We start from the raw sequence: 20,732 nt of genomic DNA on the forward strand, positions 1-20,732 counted from the left end.
CACACCACAACCACACATCCTCGCTCTCCTTTCATCACATCTGAAGGCTCAGACATTGTAGAAACATGTACTATTTTAAGACCCAAGACCTTCTCTATTTGGAAAGTACTGACATGAAAAAGAACATACTAGACCGAAGTAGATCTAGGACTGAGACGAGTTGGCCCCGCGGAACGATGATGATGATGATCACACCTTTGGAAAAGAATGACTAGACTTTTTGTCTAATCCAGCCGAAGGAGGCATCAGGCGCAAGGGATCTCCCGCACAGGAGAGTCAAATCCTGTCCAGGAGCCAATGTGGAACGGAAGACACAGGTGGGGAGCCGCAAGACTTCCTGGAGGACTATGCAGGAGCAGAGCCGCGTCAACAGCTGAGAAGAAGGGAAGCTGAGCAGCCCTAGAACGGGAGATGCTGGACAGCCACAGATGCCGCTGCCGACAGCCCAGTGAAGCAGAGAGGTGAAGTCCAGTCCCAGGAAGCCCCAGCAAGGTACAGAGTCCCATAACAAGGTAACAGGCGAGACGGGAAAGCCGGAGGGGGCACAGGGACAATCACCCAGTGGACTGAGCTAGTTACCTCACACCCTAGTAGCAAGCTAGTGGCTACAGGTTCACTGGAGGGGCAGAAAGGTGCTATGGTGGCACGCGAGACATAACAGGGGTGGGGATACACCAACAACAGAGAGGCAGGGTCTGGGGCCCTAACAGTTACACAGACGCAAGTCATCTTCCACGTGGGAGTACTTGGCAAGAGAGTGAGCCAAGCCTGCCAAATTACAAGGAAAGAGCAATGTGGGTCTGGGACACACCCAAACAAGGGGAAAAAATACAAGTCATCTTCCTCATGGTTGTACTTGGCAAGTCCGGAGACCAAATGGGCTATACTGGGGGAATCAGGGTCAAGGATCATACTTGTTAGACAATCCTGGCTATGCGTCTGTGCTGAAGCAGACGCCTAAAGAAGGATTCCTTCACATCAGCGCACCCATCTGCTAACTACCATTTCGGGGGAACGTTCTTGGCAAGAAGTCTAATTATGGCTAAGATATTGCACGTGCTTACAATATAAGGATTGCAGACTTTTCGCGACAGCTTTTAGGAGCATTAAAGATGAATATGATAGTGAAAAACACACTGGTTGCAAAAATGACAAGTGAAAGCACACCAAGAGTGATTAACGTTAACTGCGATTAATGTTTCTAATCTCCAAATAAGGCTCACAATTAGGAGGCCAGTTTTCTATGTAGAAATGTAAATTCATGTTTACATTCCAGAAATGTGTTCACACAAACATGAACTTGAAGTAAGAAAAGAACTGCATGAAATCAGAGGAGCAACCTCATACAAAGCCCAGCAAATTTCGTTTTTGTTGTATGTTTTGGCAGAATTAGTAACAATGTGGTCCCTACGTATTTTGATATAAGGCACTAATCCCTAACCCAAAAATTACTGTTGGCAAATGAGTTAAGTCTTATTTAGGGCCACTAGACCTAGATTGAATGTTACTAGACCTGTGAGTGAAGAAACTGTTTAACCAGTAAATGGCTGAATTCAAGAAACCTGCCAAGTAAATTGAACAAAACAAAAAAGGCACAGAGGAGCTGTGCATCTCACCCTCGGCTACTCAATTACCTATTCAGAACATATGCCTAAACCTCTGCTCATCCTAAACCATTTAAATCTATGCACATGCCCTGCCCAAATCTCTTCCTGCTTTGGACTGGTCTTGCCTACCAGATTAACCAGGTTACTCACCATAGTGACCACCTTACTCCTAGTCCATAGTCCCCTTTCCTCCATACTTATGGGACATCCCTCCGTCCTGTGGTACGTGACTAGAGCGCTTTGTAAAAGCATCCAAAATTTACAAAGAATAATACATTTGTAGTCCTTCCTCTCTTTCTACACGGGGCCCAGCACGCGGCCGTAACCCCGCCCATCTTGGCTCCGCCCCGCGCATCGCCCATCAGTCCTTTGCTATCGCCAGGTCAAAGACCTTTTAGCAATAACAGAGGAACTTTATTAGAGGGGACGGCAGGCGGGCGTATGGAGGAAAGGGGACTATGGACTAGGAGTAAGGTGGTCACTACGGTGAGTAACCTGGTTATACTCCTACGCCCCGTCCCCTTTCCTCCATACTTATGGGAGATTTCCAAGCACTCCTTACAGGAACTATGGGTGGATGGAAAAAAAACCTTACTGAAACAGGTTCTTCAGCACAGCCCGACCAAACTGGGCATCAGCTCTTGAACTCAGGTCTAGACAAGGTTTACAAAAAGCCGATGGGGAGGCCCAAGTAGCCGCCTTTGCGATGGTCTCGCAGGGGACATATGTCTGAAAGGCAACTGCGGCTGCCTTGCCCCGCACCAGGTGTGCATGAATACCTTTAGGAGGCTTCAGCCCTTGAAGGGTGTAAGACTCCATAATGCAGGCCGCGATGCATCGGGAGATGGTCGCCTTAGAGGCCTGCTTACCTTGCGGATTACCAAAGGTGACGAACAGTTGAGAAGAGCTCCTAAATTCGGAAGTTCTGTCAAGATAGAACTTAAGAGCCCTTCTAACATCCAGACAGTGTAGAACCCTTTCCGCCTCTGAAGCAGGGTTCGGGAAAAAGACCAGCAAGGAAATAGACTGGTTTAGGTGGAACTCAGAAACCACCTTCGGCAAGAAAGCAGGGTTTGTCTGTAGGACCACCTTATCCTTGTGAAAAGCCAAGAAGGGATGTTCCACCGACAAAGCTTGGAGTTCACTCACGCGCCTTGCCGAAGTGACAGCCACCAAAAAGGACACCTTCCATGAGAGGTGCTTGAGGTCCACCCTGGCCATTGGTTTGAAAGGCTTATGGCACAACGCCGTCAGGACCACATTTAGATCCCACGCCGGGTGCGAACTTCGAATCGGAGGATAAAGGCGCGTCAAGCCTGCAAAATGTCTCTTAACCACTGGATTAGACAGAGAGTAAGAACATTGGTCCCTAGATAGGTAGGTGGAAACCGCCAAAAGATAAGTTCTACATGACAGAACATGAACTCTCGACTCTGCTAGGTGGGATACAAAGGACAGTACTGTGTCAATTGTAGCCCGCCTAGGGTCCATCTGCTTGTCTAAACACCAATGACAGAACCTAAGCCATTTGCTTTTGTACTGGGACCTAGTCGAAGGCTTTCTGGCTGCCTGGATAATGAACATGTTATCTGCGGGCAGGCCAAGATGTTCTAAAGACCTGAACTCAGGCACCACGCCGCCAAGCTGAGTGATTGTGGGGAGGGGTGCCACAGTTGTTGCTCCCCCTGGTGAAGATCAGCGGTAACCTGCTAGGCGGATGCACCGACAGGTGTTGAAGTTCTGAGAACCAAAACCTGGCCGGCCACCACGGGGCTATGAGTAGGATAGAACAGTTCACTGAGTCCTTTAATTTGCCAATCGTCCGATGAACCAGAGGCAGGAAGGCATAAGCCCTCATGTTACATGGAATCTTGAGAGCATCCCCCAGAGAGGAGGCTCCCAGTCTGTTTCTGGAGGCATACAGAGGAAGCTTCTTGTCTGCCGCCGTAGTGAAGAGGTCTACTTCCGGAGTGCCCCAGCGCAGGAAAATCCATGAGAGGACCTCCGCCTTCAGTTCCCACTCGTAGCTGACTATCGTCCGCCAACTGAGGGCATCTGCCGTGACATTCAGCTGGCCCGGAATGTGTACCGCAAGTAGCCAAACAACATGCTGAACCGGCCACTCCCAAATCTGGATGGACGGCTCCACAAGTAGGGGAGACGTGGTGCCCCCTTGCTTGTTGATGTAAAACAGCGACACTGCATTGTCCGTGCAAATCCGGACCACCTTGTTGGCTATGATCGGTCTGAACGCCTTGAGTGCTAGGAAGATTGGCAGGAGCTCCAGATTTATGTGAAGGAGCTTGTCCTGAGGCGACCAAAGATCCGAGACCTGAAGAAGATCCAATGCCGCACCCCACCCCAGAAGGGAGGAGTCCGCTGTGACCGTTCCCATCGGGGCTGGGTACTGAAACCCCGCCCCACCGACAGGTTGCTGAGAGACGACCACCAGTCCAGGTCCGTTCTCATGGAAGCCGGAATCGTTATCAACTTGGAGTTTGGATCCATAGCCTGAAGTCAAGAATTCCGAAGAGCCATCTGAGTCCGCCTCATCTTGAGGAGAGCACGAGGAAGCGCCAAAATGCACGAGGCCATGAGGCCCAGAAGCCTCTGGAACCACCAGGCCGACATGCTCTCCGACTGCGCAAACATCTGACACGTGGCCAACAGATCTGCCATTCTGTCCCCGGTCAGGTACACTCTGCAGTCGATCGTGTTCCAGCGAAAACCCAGGAAGATCAAGTCCTGAGAGACCGTCCTGGAAGATTTCCGCCAGTTCACCGACAGCCCGAGGTGGAACAAGAGCTGGAAGAGAGACTGAAGATTGCAGGCAGCTTTCAGCGGACAAGGGCTGCGCAAGAGTCAGTCGTCCAAATACGGATATACATGGATACCCTGCAGACGAATATAGGCCGCGATCACCAACATCATCTTCGTAAAGACACGTGGTGCCGAATTTAGGCCAAAAGGAAGCACTTGAAACTGGAAATGCTCCTCTCCCACAGAGAAACAGAGATATCTCTTGTGTGGACCCTAGATCAAGATATGCATTTAGGCATCCTGAAGATCCACCACGCTGAGCCAATCGCCCATCTGCAGGGAAGACTGTATCTGGCCTGGCGTGATCATCTTGAATTTCTCTTGGGGTAGGAAAAGATTGAACTGGGCAAGGTCTAGGATGGTGGCAGGCCAGCCTGGTTGGGTTTGGGCACCGTAAACAGCCGGGAGTAGAAGCTCTCCCCTCGCTCCCCAAAAGGAACAGGTTCCACAGCTCTGAGGTCGTGCAATTTCTGTACCTCGGCATTTAGGGAGGGCGATCCCGACTGCTGGAAAGGAGGGTTGAAGGGTGGGGTAGGGAGTAGGGGTAAGCGGAAGCCCACCCGAGCGACTGACAAGACCCACCAGTCCTCGATGATGGTCTGCCACGCCTCCCAATGAGATGCAATGCGTCCTCCAACCGGGGTCTTGTGCAAGCGAGGAAAACCCTCATTTTGCAGGCTTTTCAGTGGTGTTACCACCTGAACCTGAGGAGGAGGCTGAGGAGCGGGAGAAAAACCGAGTCCGCTGCTGCCTTCGGCGGTTATTACCCGAAGGAGCATCCACTGTGCGGGATTTCCAGTCTAGGAATCCCCTGAAACCAGAGGAGGGCCGGCTCTGCGACAGCGGCCTCTGGGACCTGAAAGGGGTTTTAACCAGGACTGACAAGGACTTAGCTGTCTGGGTGCTGTCCTTCGTTTTGGTGAGCTCCACATCTGTTGTGGAATGAAAAAGCTCCTTATCGTCAAACGGCAGGTCCAACACTTGTCCTGTACCTCCTTCGAGAACTTGGTGGCATGCAACCACTCCTGTCGAGAGGTGTCAACACCAAGCATAAGGCCTGAGCCGACGTTTCGACGTGATGAGCCGCGGCCTCAAGCAGATCCTGGGCCAAGACTCTGGCGACAGATAAACCCGCCTTAAAGTCTTCCAGCTTCTCGACCGAAATGAACACCTTGAACTCTGACAGACCTTTCCACACCTTCATGTTCGCCCCCGCTAACACCAGTTCCGCGTTGGCCTGCCGGAGCTGCAAGGCCGAGTTAGCGAAAATCTTTCTCCCAAGGGAGTCCAGGAGTTTATCCTCTTTCCCCAGAACCTGACTCGTCGTCGTAGAAGAGGACGCTGCAGGCCTGGACTGCAAAGTGGCCGCGGACACCACTGTGGAGGAGGGGAGCGGACAAGATGACAGGGCCATCTCTTCCGAAGAGTGCAGCCTGTAACGCGTGTCAATTTTCTTATTGACGAAATGTCTAGAGTGTGGCTTTTACCCAGACCCTGCGGACCTCAGCCAAAACATCCTTCTGCAATTACAGGCCGGTACGCTCCCAAGGAGACAAGGTGAACGCCCCCGAAAGCACACCCTACTGCGGAGCGGGTGCCTCAGGCACTGGAACATCCAATAGGCACATCATGTCCAGTACCCGGTCGTGAAAAGCTCTAAGAGCGGGGCTGGTCTTCGCTGTCCTGCTCGCCCTGCACATCATCCGACAGGTCAGGATCCTGCTGAACCGTTTCAGGCACTGTCTTGTCCACGGGGGACAATGGGGGCAAGGGCGGAAGGGTCGGTGGAGGCACTGTAGGCAAGGGCAGCGCCGGCGGAACCACTGGTGGAACGGGTGGAGCCGGAGGCGCAGGAGGGCATATCTCTCTGAAAAGACCCTTGAAATACTCTCTCATGGGGTTGGTACGCATGAGCGTCTGAAATTTGCCGAAAAAGGCATCCTCCGGAGACAGTTTTGGAGCTGCCGGAGAAGGGCTCTCATGAGGATGATAATTCCAGGGACGCAGAGGGGAGGTTTGCCACACAGGCCCAACCCCCTAAGTGTCCACAAAAATCAAAGGTGCCGAACCCACAGGCAACAAGACATTGTGCGGAAGGGGCATCCGGGCGTTCCAATCGTAAACTGGACGAAACGGATGTGTACAAGGAATTCTATGTTCACCCGCGGAACCAGCTCCTACACCTGAGGCGGATGGCGTAGGGTGAGCACCCAAAATGGCCGCCGTGGTTGTGGCGGGAACGGCTGCCATTTTGCCATCACCTGAGGGGAACTGCGGCATGTGTGGAAGTGAGGCAGGGGTCCCCGTCGGTGGGTCAGGGGTCTTAATTTTAGCCTTTACATAAGGAACCTCGGCCGAACCGGTACTATGTGGCCTGGAATGTTTCTGCGATATACCAATGGCCAAACTAGCCTCCACAGGAAGGACCTCCGCACTGCCGGTAAAGGAAGAACTTTCACTCCCTGCCCCCTCAACAGTTCTGGCGTCGCCACAAGAGCGGGAACGGTGAGGAACAACTTTCACCAATAAGGCCTTGGCCGGCCTCTCAGAAACGTTGGTCACTTTAGGCTCTGTTCAAGGGACCTCGGACCCAGGTCCGGTAACAGCCTTACTAGTGTGGGCCTCGAACATCCATTTGGAAACACCAAGCCCAGCCGAGGCCTCGGGGCACACCCCGGTACTTTTAAGGGAAGCTGATAACATGGCCTCAGAGTGAACTCCGTTCCCCCACGACTCAGTAGAACAGGGTCTACAGGCAGCCCCCACAGGAGGGGCCTCTGAGCATGCTCTGGTATCCACAGGCCCCTTACGGAGACCCTCGGAGAAAACTCTGATACAATTATTAGGCCCAGAAGGCACCTTGGGGCAATCCCCGGTGACAGAGCGATCAACGCTCCTCCCGGCTCGGGAAGGGCCCGGAAAGGTATCTCCCAGCCGGGGTGCTCTGGAAAGTAAAGAACTTACTGGGCATTTCTTCTTTTTGTCGATAAACGCCTGAAAATGCAAAGGTGGAGTACGTCGAAACACATCCTCCCACCGCTCCAACCGACGTCGAAGTGCCCGGACCGAAAGGGAGTCGCAATAAAAACAGGAGTCCCAACGTGAACCGGACCCAAACACTCTAGACAAAGAGGATGGGGATCCGCCCTCGTGAAGCGTCGATGACACGATGAACAATCTGGAAAGTCTAGTTTGAACGACAGACAGACTAGTACACGATCGCTAGCGAGAGCCAGAAAGGAGGAAAAAAAGGGAAGAAGATCTTCCGAGGATGCAAGCGTGTCCAGTCCCGAACAAGCGGAGAAAAGGACTGATGGGCGATGCGCAGGGCGGAGCCAAGATGGGCGGGGTTACGGCCGCGTGCCGGGCCCCGCATAGAAAGAAAGGACTAAAAATGTATTATTTTTTGAAAATATTGGATGCTTTTACAAAGCGTTCCGGTCCCGTCCCACAGGATGGTGGGATGTCCCATAAGTATGGAGGAAAGGGGACGGGACGTAGGAGTATGCTTTTTTATGGGTGCTTGCTGACCCCGGTTGGTAATTGGTGTATTCAACTCCTACATGGCGAGAAAAGAGACCATACACCACAGAAGAACAAGTTACTCTCTTACCTGGTAACGTTCCTTCGATGGGATGGTCCGATGACATATTCCATATCTATGACAGTAATCACCACAGCTGTGCTGCTTCAGAAAATCTTTCAGCGTCTGCGTCCCGCGATGACGTCGATATGCCGCCCTCGAGGACCTCCTCCGACGGCCGACGTCACTGGATGTTGTAAGTAGGACGCACGACGCCCGTAGCCTCAGTTGTAGTTTTTTTCCCCAGAACGTGTGGCACCAGTCTTCTGCCAGTCTGAGCACACAAAGCCTTGTGGAAATGTAAGCTGCAATCGCATAAGAAATTCTGTAGCGGGGAAGGCAGGGAGGGAGCGATATGGAATACGTCGTCAGACTATCCCATCGAATGAACGTTACCAGGTAAGAGTAACTTGTTCTTTGAGGGGATTGGGTCCTCCGGCGTATTGCAGATCTATGACAGACTCCCGAAGCAGTACCAATGCAAGCAGGTGGGAAAAGAATTTAGAATACAGAAATTTAGAATGCCCAATCAAATTGCGGAGCAAAGGACCACCTTGCCAAAGGCCAGATCCTGCCCACGGATGGAATCGAGGGAGTAGTGACATACAAAAGTATGGACCTAAGCCCAGGTGGCTGCATCACAAATGTTACGAATAGGAACACCCCTCTGTAGGGCAGTAGAGGCAGCCATACCCCTGGTAGAATGGGCCCGCAAGCCGACCGGTGGGTCCTTACCCGCCAAGCGGTAACATTCAGAAATTGCCAGAATAATCCAGCGAGACAAAGTCTGCTTAGTCACAGCTTGTCCCAAACGCTTTCCAGCGTAACCAATGAAGAGTTGATCGTCCACTCTGACCCGGGACATGCGTGAAATATAAAAGCTTAAAGCTCTCCTAGTTCGAGCCTATGGAGCCTCTCCTCTTCCTTACCAGGATGCAGAGGAGGATAAAAAGCCGGAAGAATAACCTTCTGGCCCAAATGAAATTCCGACACCACCTTCGGAAGGAAGGACGAACCTGAAGGACAACCCTGTCCTTATGAAATACAGTGAAGGGTGGCTTAACTGAAAGTGCCTGTAACTCACTCACTCTGCGAGCGGAAGTGACCGCAACCAAAAATACAGTTTTAAGAGTTAACAGTCTCAAAGGGCACGAATACAAAGGCTCAAACAGAGCACCCATCAGAAACTTGAGGACAAGTATCAAATCCCAACCGGGCACCTGGAAAGGTGATGGAGGGAACACATTAGTGAGCCCTTTTAGAAACTGAGAAATTAAAGGGATTCTAAAATAACACCACTCTTCAGACGAGCACTTAAATATGGACAGCGCCGCCAGGTAACCTTTGACGGTTCCCACTTGCAAGCCACTTTGGGCTAAAGAGAGCAAAAAAGACAGAACCACAGGAATGTCACATGAAAGCGGATCCACATTCTTAACCCTGCACCAGTCGCAGAACTTTCTCCAATGGCAAAGGTACAGGGACTTAGTTGCGGGCCTTCTGGCCAAAAACAACACCTCCATCACGTCTTCAGGGCGGTCCCAATCCCTATTCCTCAACCCTTCAGAAACTAAGCGTGAAGGTTGAGGGATCTGACCTCTGGATGGAGAACCCGACCCCCCTCCTGTGAGAGCAGATCGTCGGTAGGGAAGACGACATGTAGGGCAGATGGACAAGTCGAGAAGGTCCGGGTACCACGTCCTCCGGGCCCATGCCGGAGCAATAAGGATCATCCGGGAACCGAACCTTCGTAACCTCCGCAGCACTTGCAGGATGACGGGGACTGGAGGAAACGCGTACAGCAGTGGGAATGACCACTCCACCACGAACGCGTCTCCTAAGGCTCCTTTTGGAGGAAATTCCCGCGAGCAGAACCTTTCGCACTTCCGGTTGACACTGAAGGAGAAGAGATCCACTTGAGGGGTCCCCCAAAGGGCGAAGATCTCCAGGAGAATCTCCTGAGCCAACTCCCACTCGTGAGAGATCGCTCTCTACCTGCTCAGAGCGTCCGCCGTCTCGTTTTTGTCTCCAGCCAGATGAACTGCCGAGATCGAAACTTCCTGCTGGATTGCCCAGAACCAGAGCTGCATCGCCTCCCTGCACAGAGGAAGTGACCCTGCCCCCTCCCCTTTTGTTGAGGTAGTGCATGGCCACTGTGTTGTCAGTCAGGATCAGGACATTCTTTCCTCGCACAGTCGGCAGAAAAGCCTTCAGGGCAAGCCTGACGGCCCTCAGCTCCAACAGATTGATATGGAGTCTGGACTCCGACGGAGACCAACGACCGCTGACTGTCAACTCGTTGGCATGAGCTCCCCATCCCGTGAGGGATGCGTCCGTCACGATCGTCACCTCCGGCCAGGGTATCCAAAATGGAGCCCCCTCCTCATCAGATTGCCTTTGACGGCCCACCACAGAAGGTCCTGGATGACCGAGGATGGCACCTGAACAGGGTCTGACATCCTGCCGGAGGACTGAGACCACTGGAGCTTGAGTGCCCATTGCAAAGATCTCATCCGCAACCTGGCCTCTGGCACCAGAAGAATGCAGGATGCCATGAGGCCAAGCAATCTCAAGAATTTGAATGCTGGGAGACTCTGGGCATGCTGAAACTTGTGCACCATCTGCTGAATGTGATGAGCCCTCACCTGGGGAGGAAAACACTGCCCCAGGGACGTGTCGAGCACTGCTCCGATGTACTGGAGCCTTTGAGTTGGCGTCAAATGGAACTTCTTTAAGTTGAGGGAGAAGCCCAGCTTGTGGAGGGAGTGGCAGGTGACGGACAGATGATCCAGGACTTGCTCAGGAGAGCGCGCCCTGATCAACCAATCGTCCAGATAGGGGTAGACGTGAATCCCCCCTTTCCTGAGATCCGCTGCCACCACGACCATGAGCTTGGTGACGACCCTCGGGGTGGAGGTCAATCCGAACAGCAGGACCCGAAACTGAAAGTGCGAGTCGCCAACCGCGAACCTCAGGTACTTCTTGTGCTTTGGATGGATTGGCACATGAAAATAAGCGTCCTTGAGGTCGAGAGACCCCAACCAGTCCTGAAGTTGAAGGGCCTGGAGGACTTGAGAAAGAGTAACCATCTTGAACTTGTCCTTCCTGAGGAGTTTGTTCAAACCGCACAAGTCCATGATCGGTCTCAATCCCCCGTCTTTCTTGGAAATAAAAAAATAAGGGGAATACCATCCCTTGTTCCTTTCCACTACAAGCACCAGTTCTATGGCGCCTTTCTCCAGCAGGGCTTGAACCTCCTGCACAAGGAGCGGATCCGGACTCTGCAACGAGAGATTCCCCGGTGGATTGTCGTGAGGCCTATGCCGAAAGGGAAGACAGTAGCCGTGGGCTATGATCTCCAGAACCCACACATCTGAAGTAATGGCACGCCATTCGACAAGATGCTGCGCCAGCCTTCCCCCAACCTGCGAACCATGGGACATGGCCTCATGACTGAGCTGAAGCGGCTGCGGCGTTGCCTGAGGGCAAAGAGGCAACTGCCCGAGTGGCCTTGGCACATCGAGTACCCTGCTTTCCACCTCTGGCACTCCTATGGTGACCCCTTTGACTGGCAGCTCCTCTCGCTTTACCAAAGGATGAGTAATAATGAAAGGCACTTCCCCCTCCATTGCTGTCCTCTAGGACGAAAAGGCAGAGGTTGGCGAACTGCAGCGCCCAACGACTTCGCTGCAGCTTTGGAGGTCTGCAACCTCTCAAGGCTCTAGTCAGCCATGCTGCCAAAAAGATGTACACCGTCAAAGGGCATGTTGAGAAGGCAGGCTTGCACATCAGGAGCAAGCCCTGACTTATGCAACCACGCAAACCTGCGTATTACGGTGCTCGCCGCCATGGACCGGCTGATGCAATATGCCATGTCCAAACCCGACTGAACGGCCTCACACATGGCATCCTTGCCATCCTGGACTATAGCAAGAAAACCATCCTGTTTGTCCCCTTCGGGAATATGTTCAGCGGCTAAGGAAACACAGTTCCACAGAGAGTGCGTGAAACGTGACAAGGCATATATGGAGTTGGCCTCCTGAAGAGCCATACCCCCTGAAGAAAACACTTTCTTCGCCCAACCATCAAAACGCTTGTCGTCCCTATCAGGAGGGATGGTAGGATACGACACCTGCTTTGCTGGGGCCGTAGCCGCCTGCACCATCAAACTCTCCGGTGTGGGGTGCTTGGTCAAGTAGCAGGGGTCGCTACTGGCTGGGCAGTATTTTCGCGGCAAAGACTTGCCCACTGCGGGAGACTCTGCGGAGCAGTCCAAGCCGCTGCCACCCTCCTCCTCCTCTGTAGAGCCAAATGGAACAACAGTACCGGGTCAGTTGGTGGACCTTGGTCGAGGATATCCGTGAGGTCATCCTGAGGAAAATCCCCTGGGGGAGCAGACCACCCCAAGTACTCGGTGACCCTAGACATAAGGCGCCGGTACGAGTAGTCGGCATAGGTGCCAGGCTCAGGCCTACAAAACTCCACCTCCGGAGAGGTGTCCAGACCACTGGCGTCATGCAGGGACTGACGCAGGTCCTCAATCTGGCTATGGCCCGAGAGAATGTCATCTGGCACCGTATCAGGAACCATGCCATCATCAGAGCCCTCATCCACCTCCGAAACGTACTCTAGATGGCGGAAAGAGGGCACAGAATGGGGAACAAAGCCATGCTTGACCTTGGCCAGAGCCTTTCTAGGGGGTTCCACCGTGCCCCGGGGTACCCCCGTCGAAACAGCCTCGAAAGGCGTTGAGTGAATCGGTGTCGATGCCGAACGTGGCGCCGACAGCATCGACGTGTCGACACAGGCCTCGAGGGCGGAGCCCCGAGCGTGTCCCTCGACTTCCTGGGCGCCGACTTCTTCGGAAGCGGAGCCTCGAGAGAGTCCCTCGACGACCTCTGCACCACAGGCGTCGACGTCTTCCTCGAAGACATCACAGGCTCACACGGTCTCGAGCGCGTCGAGGACCGGGACCTGGAACGGGCGTGACTAGAACGATTCCCCTTGTCCAAGCGGGACCGCTCTGCGAATAGTGCCGACCACCCGAGCCCGAAGGCATACGAGTGGTGTCTCTAGTCCGATCACGACCGACCCCACTCGGAGGCGCGGACGGACCAGTGCCCTGCGATTTAAGAATCGCTAGCATTTTCTTACCGAAGGAAGCCCATTCCTCCGGCGTTGCATGCTTGGTGGGATAAGCGACCCGCCGACTGGCGGAGTCCTCGGATGAGGATGGAGAAGGCGACCGATGACGGCGCTTCCAGGAGTGCCTCGAAGAGGCAGAGGAGTGGTGGGACCCACTCCGGGACCGAGACCCACTGGACTTCTGACGACGATGCGGAGAGTGGCTGCTCGAATCGTCTGTCGAAAGCCCCGCGGACCTCGACTTCCGGGGCTTGGACACCTTACCGACCGACAGTTTCTTGCACTCGCGCAAGGCTTTGGACGTAAGCGACTGGCAGTCGACAAAATCATCCGTGTCATGGGCCTCCCCGAGGCCCCAGAGGCAGGCGTCGTGCGAGTCAGTCACCGATATCTTGGACCCGCAGTCCCCGTACTTCTTGATGCCCGGACGCGGGGTGGAAGAAGAGGTAGACATCACAAAGGACTTTAACTTCACAAACGAACAGGTTCGAAGAAACGAAAGAACAGAAACTCCAAAGAGTCGAGGCATGCCGAGATCGCCGAAGCGAACACGTTCACAGAAAAAAACGGAACTGAGGCTACGGGCGTCGTGCATCCTACTTCGAACATCCAGTGACGTCAGCCATCGGAGGAGGTCCTCGAGGGCGGCGTATTGACGTCATCGACATAGACGCAGACAGATTTTCCGAAGCAGCACAGCTGTGGAGATTTGATTACTGTCATAGATGTGGAATACGTCGGAGGACCCAATCCCCTGGAAATAAGAATAAGTGGAGCAATACTTTCGAGTACTTGAAGTCCTAGGAGATGCTGTGAAGAATGTGACCATCAGTACAGTGGGTGTGCGCACACCTGGGCTTTTCTGAAATTTTACATGAAATTGAATGATGGTAGATCAACCTCCGGAAAATGTGTGGAACACATTTTCCTATGCTCACCCCACGGCATAAGCATAGACCTGTGTCCTCTCGGTGGGCACAGCCTACAGGCACAGTCCGCCCCTGGCATATTTAGTTGGGATTTGACAGGTGGCGTACACGATGCATCTCCAGAAGGGGTAGGACCAAACCGTCCCCCTGCCATGGCCAGCCTATTTTCGCACCTAGAAACACTTGTACAGGCACATTATAAATTCCACAACATATCAATTAACAAAGGTTCCATGGATCGCCATGTCCTTTTGTTGAGCCCTGTAGCTGGAGGAATTTGCTTACTTTTTGAGTTTAATTCAAACAGGCCCACATGGGGCCTATCTGCAAAGGCCAACAAAGGAGACAGGAAACCCCAACACCCTTTCGTATGCACTGTGTCAACCTGAAGCCAGCTTCGCCCTTAGTATCGATTGACAGTGAAGGAACAAGTTACTTACCTGTAACTGTTGTTCTCCAGCATGGGTCTGGCATGGATTCACATGCTCATGAATATTCCCCGTCGTCAGGCTGGGAATCCTCGGTAAAGAAAAAACCAGTATCAGTTTCGTTTCTGATCTGTCTTTCGTAGTAATAACCAATCACTGGTCTCTGCGTCATACTGACCACAGCCAATGACTGCCCTCTACCTAAGCACCGCCTCTGGCAGCCATCTTCAGATTTGGAAGCACGTGAAGTGGCAGTATGACCAAGTGAAGAGCCGCAGAGGGGTAGGCGGGAGGGTTCGCATGTGAATCCATGCCAGACCCATGCTGGAGAACAACAGTTACAGGTAAGTAACTTGTTCCTTCTCCAGCATGGGGTCTGGCATGGATTCACATGCTCATGAATAAAGAATACATAGCAGTACACACATGCACAACCACGGGAGGTGGCAAAGGCTCAACATTAAGCATAGCATCAAACTCAACATTAAGCATCTTACCTCCTCACCAGGCTCACCTCAGGCGAACAGGTTGCGCAGCACTGCTTGGCCGACCCTGGACTCCTCCCTGGAATCCCGATCGACGCAGTAGAACTTCGTGAAGGTGTGCGTCGACCTCCACGTAGCAGCCCTGCATATGTCCAGCAGGGGCACACCAGAAAGGAACGCTGTGGTAGCTGCGATCGCTCTGGTGGAATGGGCTCTCGGACGGCCGGGCAGAGGTCGGTTTGCCAACCGATGACAGTACATGATACAGCCGGAGAGCCATCTGGAAATGGAAGCCTTCGAGAGAGCCTTCCCCTGATTAACAGGTCCAAAGTTCACAAAGAGTTGTGACGTCTTCCGAAAACACTTCGTGCGGTCCACGTAGAACTTCAGCGCTCTAGCTACATCCAGCGAGTGCAAAGTCCTCTCAGCCGGCGACGAAGGCGACGGGAAGAATACAGGCAACACCAAGGGTTCGTTGAGATGGAATTCCGACGGTACCTTGGGCATGAAGGAGGGGTGCGTCCTGAGCACTACCCTCGTGTCGTGGAAAGTCAAGTACGGGGCCTTGCAGGAAAGGGCCTGGATCTCTCCCACTCGTCGTGCGGAGGTGATGGCCACAAGAAAAGCAGTTTTCCACGATAGAAACTTCAACGGAGCCGAGTGCAAAGGCTCGAACGGAGGTCCCATGAGCTTGGTCAGCACCACGTTGAGCTCCCACGCCGGGGCCGGAGCCTTCACCGGCGGGAACGATCTGAACAGTCCCTTCATGAACTCTTTCACCAGACGATGAGACCACAAGGACGTCCGCCCCGTGGTTCTGGTGTATCGGGAGATCGCAGCAAGATGAATCTTGATGGACGCGTGTGCCAGTCCAGCTTTGGCCAGCGTCAGCAGGTACGGCAGTACTTGGGGGGCCGTAATCCGTAGAGGGTTAATCTTCTGTGCGTGGCACCAGACAGAGAACCTCTTCCATTTGTGTCCGTAGCATTTAAGAGTCGAGGACGCCCTGGCCTTTGCAAGAACCTCTCTGCAGTCGGCCGGTATGTCGTATCCTCCAAACTCTAGCGCTGCAGGAGCCAGGCCTGCAAGTTCAGCGACTTCGGGTCGTGGTGGAGGATGGCGCCTCCTTCCCTGGAGAGTAGATCCGTGTCCGCCGGCAGCTTGATCGGCGGGGACGCTGACAAGTCCAGAAGGTCCGGGAACCATATCTGCCTCGGCCACGAGGGTGCGACGAGGATCATCCTGCACCGTGACCTCTTGAGCAGGTTGACTAGCCGGATTAGCAGAGGCAAGGGAGGGAACGCGTAGAGGAACAGGCCCTCCCAGGGGAACGAGAAAGCATCGCCCATGCTCCTCGTCTGGGGAAACCTGCTGGCGAACCTCCGGCACTTGGTGTTCGTCGCCGTCGCGAACAGGTCGATCTGGGGTGTGCCCCACCGTCGGAAGAGGCGATCCACCAGATCCTGCCGTAGTTCCCACTCGTGCACGAGCGCAGCTCCCTGCTGAGTGAGTCGGCGATGGTGTTTTTTATCCCTGCCAGATGAAACGGCACCAGAAAAATCCTTTGGGCGACGGCCCAATGCCACAGGTCCTGCGCCTCCTTGGACAGCGCTGGGGACCTGGTTCCGCCCTGTTTCCTGATGTAAAACATGGTGGTGGTGTTGTCGGTGAAGATCCTCACCACCTTGCCCTTGAGGGACGGAAGGAAAGACCTGAGGGCCCAAAACACTGCACGGAGCTCCAGGACGTTGATATGCAGGGACTTCTCCGTCGGGAGCCAGAGTCCCTTTGCGTGCAGATTTTCGGTGTGCGCTCCCCACCCTTCCAGGGAGGCATCCGTAGTCACAGTCTCCTGGTGGGCTGGGGTCTGGAAGTCCATGCCCGCCGTCAGATGCGCGCGGGTGCCCCACCACCGTATCGCTCGTCGGAAGTTCTCGTCGAGCTTGATCCTTTCCTCGAAGCTGCCCGTCGTCTGGATCCAGCGCGCATCCAGGAATTCTTGCAACGGGCGCATCCGGAGCCTGCACATGGGAATGAGGTAGATGCAGGAAGACATCATCCCGAGGAGGGACTTGATGGACCTCACTTTGGCCGCGTCGGCCACCAACATCCGTTGCACCTTGCCCAAGATGGTCCTGGTCCTCTCCTCCGACGGGGAGGCCAGAAGGGACACTGTGTCGAGCCTCGCTCCCAGAAACAGTGCGACTTGCGCGGGCACCAGGTGGGATTTGGCGTAGTTCACGAAGAATCCCAGGTCCGTGAGGAGTTGGACGGTCCTTGCCGTGTGAACCACGGCGAGTTCCCTCGTCTTGGCGCGGATGAGCCAGCCGTCCAGGTAGGGGTAGACGTGGATCCCCTCGCGGCACAGCTGCGCCGCCACCGGTGCGAGGCACTTGGTGAATACCCTGGGTGCCGACCGTAGTCCGAAGGGGAGGGCTCTGAACTGGTAATGACGCCCTTGCACCACGAACCTGAGGAATTTTCGGTGCCCCTTTAGGATGGGAATGTGGAAGTAGGCATCCTCCAAATCCAACGACGATAGGAAATCCCCTTCCTCCAGCTGGCCCAGGACGTGCTGGAGGGTGACCATCTGGAACTTCTGCGCCTTGATGAACTTGTTCAGACGTCGGAGGTCTAGGATGGGGCGCCATCCTCCCGTCTTCTTCTTCACGAGGAAGTATCTCGAGTAAACTCCGGAGCCCCGAAGCCTCTTTGGGACGATTTCGATGGCGCCCTTCCTGAGCATCGCCTTTACCTCCAGGAGAAGTTGAGGGACGTGAAGTTCTTTCCTGGCCACGGGGGGGACACGCGGGCACCTTCTTTGAAACTCGAGCGCGTGGCCCCGGGCCAGGGCGTCCAGCACCCAACGGTCGGTGGAGATGGACTCCCACACGCTGACGAAGCCCGCCAGCCGGCCTCCCACCGGGGTGCTCCGGTGGGGGCCCGACCCCACAGCCGGTTCAATCCTGCTTGGACGCGGCCTTGCCGCCTTGACCTCCTGGGCGACGACGACGGGGTCCGCTAGACTTGCCTCGTCCTCTGTAGGCCTCTTGCGACGACGAGCGGGCCGCTTGACGGTAGGAAGCGAAACCGCCGCCGGAACCTCTGGAGGCGCCCTTGCCTCCGCTGCTCCGAAAGGGCGTCCGACGTTGCTGCAGAACTCCGAGGGCCCGGGCCGTCTCAGTATCCGCCTTGATGGCCTGAAGGGAATCGTCCACTGTCTTCCCAAACAGGTTGTTCCCGTCGAAGGGCATGTCCAGGACTCTGGTCTGGACGTCTTGCCGGAAGTCCGTAGCTTTGAGCCATCCACGACGTCGAAGGCAAACGCCGTTGCCCAGCTGGCGGAACCCAGTGTCGGCGATGTCCGTCGCCACGGTGATGGCGTGGTCCGAGGCCACCTCACCTTCCTGCAGGATCTCCAGGGCCTCCGCCCTCTTGTCGTCCGGCAGAAAATCCAGCAGGGGAGCTATCTTGTACCAGAGCTCCCTGTCGTAGCGAGCCACGATAGCCAAGGCGTTAGCCGCTTTAATCGTCGTCGCTGCCGACGAGATGACTCTACGTCCCATAGCATCCAATTTCTTTCCCTCGCCGTCCGGCGGGGAAGTCGATGTGGAGGCCGCACCCCCCCCCCGCTTTCTTCCTGGCTGCCGCGGAGACGACGGAATCCGGGGTAGGCTGCGCCCGGAGGCACAGGGGGGCCGTGTCCGGGACCCGGTACTTTTTCTCGTACCGGTCTCTTCTAGCTGGCGTCGTGGAAGGGTTCTTGAGGAGGGAAAGGCCCTCATCCCAAATGTCGTCCAACAGAGGCACTGCGAGGACCGTCTTCCTCTTGGCCTCGCGCCGCTGATAAAGGAAGCCTTCCTTTTTCTTCTCCTCAGGGCAGAGTTGGAAAAGCTCGGAAGCCCTGGAGATCATGGAGTGGAAAGATCCGATCTCGTCGGGCGGAGAAGCCCTGGCGGGAGGCGACGACGGAATATCCTCGTCGTATGCCTCGTCGTCCGTACCCGTCGCTGCCGTGTCAGTTCCCGTATCATCCCCTCGGGTGGACGGGGGAGAGGGCTGGACGGGGCGCGACGGTTGAAAAGGAGGTGGTGGATGGATCCTTCTTTTCTTGGTAGGGGGAACACCAGAAGGTCCCGGTTCTGGATCCCCCGACGGGAAAGGTTCCTCCGTCGGTAACGGTAGTCTCGTCCTTATCTCGGAGCATAAGGACTGTATAGCCAACAAAATGGCCGCCGAGTTGTCTTGCGGCGCTGGCAGAGGGGAATCCGACGGGCGAGCAGGGGCCCCGTCGGTATCCTCGACGATGTCGTCGTCACCTGCGTCGGGGTCCATTCCGACGGGCTGGCCTTCTTCCACGCCTAGGCCGTGGCTTAAGACCTCGATCAGCTCCTCTTCTGAGGTTGAGGCCGAATCTACGACGACGCCCTGCCCCCCCTTCTTCCCCACGGAGGGTTTCACGGGGGTCCTATCGATGGGCACAAAAGAAGACTCCCTCCGAGGAGGCAGGGAGATTCTGGGCCCCGCGGTCGCCACCACTGGCGCAGCCTCCACAGGCTGAGCCAGGGCCGCCGCGACCGTTTCGATAGAGGGCTTGGTCGGATGGATCAAGGCCTTCACCACCTTAGGTGCGCTCACCGCCTTATCCTTGAGGGAGGGGGCACTGCCACGCTCCTCCTCTGCCTTAGAGCTCGACCGGGGCCTCTCCAGGAGTTTCGCCGGGTGCTCGGCCTTCCTCTTACCCGACCCAGAGCGTTGGCTCGTGGTTGATGGTGCCGGGGAGGGTGCGCCCTGCCTGGCGCCCGTAGAGCCCGACCGTTCGGCGCTCCCGGTGCCAGCGGACTCGCGGTGCTTAGCCTTATGTTGGGCCCCCGTCGCCGGGGCGCCCTCAAAGGTCTTAGAAGACCGCTCGGGTTTCTTCTTCTTCTCGCCAGACGGGCTCTTACCCTCCAGCCAGTTGGCGAGACGTTGATGGCGGTCCTTCATGGTCCGTTCCGACATGTTGCCGCAAAACGCACAGTCCTTCTCCACGTGCGTCTTGTCCTCATGAAGGCAGTAAAGGCAGAAAGAGTGTTCGTCCTCCTTAAAGACGTTCTGCAGCTGGCATCCAGGGCAGACCCTGAACAGCTTTCCGGGCGTCGAGCTTCCCTTCTCCTGGGCCATCTCCGAGACCGGGCCTGAGAAGCTTCTGGAGTCCTCCGAAGTGTAGCTCGACGAAATCTTCACCCTTGAGGGGCGCAGACGAATCCGACACGGGTCCCCGTTGATCGGATGTAGGATCGGTGGAGCTTGAGGCTCTTTTGACCGAAAGAATCGAGTTTTTGTGAAAAAAACGCGAAAAAATAGCACTAACGCTCGAGAGCAATAGCACGAGGATCCCAACACATGAACGTGCGGTAAAAATCTGAAGATGGCTGCCAGAGGCGGTGCTTAGGTAGAGGGCAGTCATTGGCTGTGGTCAGTATGACGCAGAGACCAGTGATTGGTTATTACTACGAAAGACAGATCAGAAACGAAACTGATACTGGTTTTTTCTTTACCGAGGATTCCCAGCCTGACGACGGGGAATATTCATGAGCATGTGAATCCATGCCAGACCCCATGCTGGAGAAATGTCATGTCTGGGGCAGCATTTACTGTATTCATCCCCACAAGGGGGACGCCAGAAAGTCTGTTCACGCCGCAGCTTCAAGGGAGACAGGACGCTTTAATAAGGAACCACAGAGAGCTCCATT

Source organism: Ambystoma mexicanum, chromosome 1p (assembly GCF_040938575.1).
Source record: "Ambystoma mexicanum isolate Mex_15411 chromosome 1p, UKY_AmexF1_1, whole genome shotgun sequence".
NCBI lineage: Eukaryota > Metazoa > Chordata > Amphibia > Caudata > Ambystomatidae > Ambystoma > Ambystoma mexicanum.